The sequence below is a fragment of the Fukomys damarensis genome, unplaced genomic scaffold, assembly GCF_012274545.1.
Source record: "Fukomys damarensis isolate Sample0158 unplaced genomic scaffold, DMR_v1.0_HiC HiC_scaffold_27, whole genome shotgun sequence".
In the NCBI taxonomy this organism is placed as follows: Eukaryota; Metazoa; Chordata; class Mammalia; order Rodentia; family Bathyergidae; genus Fukomys; species Fukomys damarensis.
Genome location: NW_022900939.1, coordinates 3,467,449 through 3,470,383, shown reverse-complemented (window position 1 = coordinate 3,470,383; position 2,935 = coordinate 3,467,449).

Sequence of the window (2,935 nt, the reverse complement as noted above, 5' to 3'; positions counted from 1 at the left end):
CGCCCCAGGAAGGAGCAGAGCCCACACCTCCCTCCTCCGAATAAAGCGGACAGATGAGCAGAAGACCTCAGCGGGCTCTGTCTGTCCCTCCAGGGTTGAGGGAACACTGACCTGGCCCCTCTAGTACGAGTGTCCTCCACCTGTCACTGCAGGACCAGGGTTAGTGTGTTAGGATTCCCACCCCACCAAGGGAACGGCAGATCCGAGAGGCCACGCACAAGGGGTGTGACTTTGGGTGCTATTCGGACTCCCACAATCCCCCAGGGTTTCTCTCAACCACCCAGCCCAGCTCTGAAGACCGGAGCCACGGCTGCCCCAGTGCTTGGGGCAAGACCTTGCCTTTTTAGAGTCTCCCCCTCCTCTCCTGTAACAAAAAAGGAAGCCGGGCTGTCTCAGCCTCGGGGCCACAGCCCCGCTTGATGCCTGGCTCCCTCGTCCTGAGTCCACGCCCTTAGTCAGGAGGGTGAACTTCTAGAAACTGTTAGGTAACTAACGCCACACCCCAGCAGCCCCTGGATTTCGGGTCTTGGAGTGCGCCGGCCAGTGATGGATTCTCCGTGGTTGCAGGCTGGGCCGTGTGGGCCGATCCCATCCCGTCACTGTCTGCTCGGACAGGCCGGGGTCACTGAAGAGCTGAAATGTCCACTTAATTTTAAATAATGAACATCTTTATTTACATAGCCACATGCACCGGAGGCCACAGAACGGGTCCCCCCAGATGACAGGCGGGAAATGAGGAGCCAAAGCAGCAGGCACCTTCCTTGCCGGGCGAGGGGTGGGAGGCCCCCCGCTGCTGAGGAAATCCAGTGTTTGCGCGCCCTGCAGCACCGGCCCAGTGGCCCCTGCATTTGGTGGACGGCCCACCTGCCCCGGCTTGGCACACGCTGGGGAAGGAAAACAAGGCCCAGCTTCCCACCGGAGCCTTGAAGTGGCAGGAAAAGCGGGGGCTGGCTGAGGAGGGCAGCTTCTATTTTAAAGCCGATTTCCTCCACGGACCTCGCTCCCTGGCGGTGAGGTCGGGGCAGAGGTCGTGACCGACATTGTCCTGCTGGACATTAAACGGCGTCCAAGGTCAGCGGGCAGCTGGCAGCCGCGTCCTGGCAGGCGGCTGGTAACCAGACACGGCTGCCTCTGGGACCCCTGGACCTCTGGGGGAGCTGCGTCCTCCTGCCCCTGCCCTGGTGGATGGCTGAGCCTTCAGGGGCAGCAGGGAGAGCTCTGCGGGCTTCCTCTGCCCGCAGTGAGCTCTGGCCGTGCCCGCCCGAGGGGTCCTCTTGCTGGGCAGCACAGTGGACAGCGAAGGCTCAGCTCTGTTGGGGAGGGGACCCCAGACTTCAGGCAGAGCTGGGGAGTGGAAGGTGGGGTCCTGGGCCTGGGCAGGAAGCTCTCTGAGCCTGGCCACTCACCCTGAGATAGGGACAGTGGCCAGCACTTGACAAGGTGACTGTGAAACTACAGCCAGAGGAGGGTGGTAAAGAAGAGCCACGGGCGGGCAGCGGAGCCTAGGTAAGCGTCCCATGCCTCCAGCCCTTTGCTTAAGTTTTTAATTAAAAACCTTTTGTTTTAATTTTAAAACAGGGCTGCACTAAATCAGTAAATTGCCCAGGCTGGGCTCCACCTTGTCACCCTCCTGCCTCAGCCTCCCAGAGTGCTGGGATCACCGTCCCCTAGGGAATCCCTCAGACACCCTGGCCATCCTGGACTCTGGTGATGAGGGCCAGTGTTTCTGCTTCAGGGACCAAGCGCAGTGCCGGGCAGGACCGGGAAACTGCGCCCCCTGGCAGAACTCCCAGCAGTGACGGGGCCCGGGTTCGAGGCTTTGCTCTGACAGCTGCTATGGACCGTCGGGCCACCTGATGAAGAAGTTACTCTTCCCCTTTCCAGATGAGGAAACTGAGGCTGTTCAAGTTCCCTGGGGGAAAACAAAGACCCAGGCCAGCCTGTTTTTCACCCAAATGATACTGTGTGTGCAGAACGGTCCCACGGCCTGACTGTTTCAGACACGTTCTCAGCACCAAGACCCAGGCAGAACTATGAAATTAAAAACAAAACAAGTTCATTTTCACAGAGCAGTTTGGAGCCTGCTCACCAATGTTGCAGCCCTGTCACTGCCAACGGGAAGAGAAAGCCACCTCCTCTCGGTCAAATCCCAACTACCCCTCACACCTACCATGGAAGGTGTGCAGCGTACTTCACCCAACTGAACCTGTTTCCCATCTGTAAAGTGGAGCTGATCACAGAGGCCCTGACCCCTCCCAGGATTCAGTAAAGCAAAGTTGTGAACTCAGCCAGCTCAGGACACATCCCACTGAGAAAGTGCTCCACTAGCTCCCAGTGAGGCTGCTGTTGCTCCAGCCATCTCCTCTGAGTCTAGAATCACTGTAACACAAAGCAGCACGGAGGACCGTGGTCCGGGGGAGCTCACTTGCCCTTTCTGGAGCTTTGTCACATAAAGAGAAATGGGGAGATGAGACCCAAAAATGCTTCACTCAGCCATTTCATGGCAGAGAGATAGCAAACACGAGATGGTGATAATAAAAGCCACCATCAACCCCATGACGGCTGCAGTGCCGTGGGGTCCTCGGGCCCACCTGGCTCCCCGTGTGTCCGTTTTCTCCAGATAGCCCTGCCCCGTGCTTTCCCCTCCTCCTGCCCCCTTCCTGGGGAAGTGGAAGCTCCTGGGGGCCCGGAGGAGGTCAGAGGTCCCCCGTCTGGCCAGGAGCCACTGCAGCCGCTTCCTGCGGAACTGAGCTGCCACCCACCCCGGGACAGCAGACACGGCCGCCTTCTGCCCCAGCTGTTTGCCCTTTCGGGGAAGCTGTGCTCGGGCCGGAACTTATTTTCGGCTTGGCGCGGGCTCCGTTGTGACTCTCCGGGTGCAGCCGCCCAGCTGGTCATCCCTGCCGCCCTCGCGCGGTCTCTGCGGCAGGCAGCC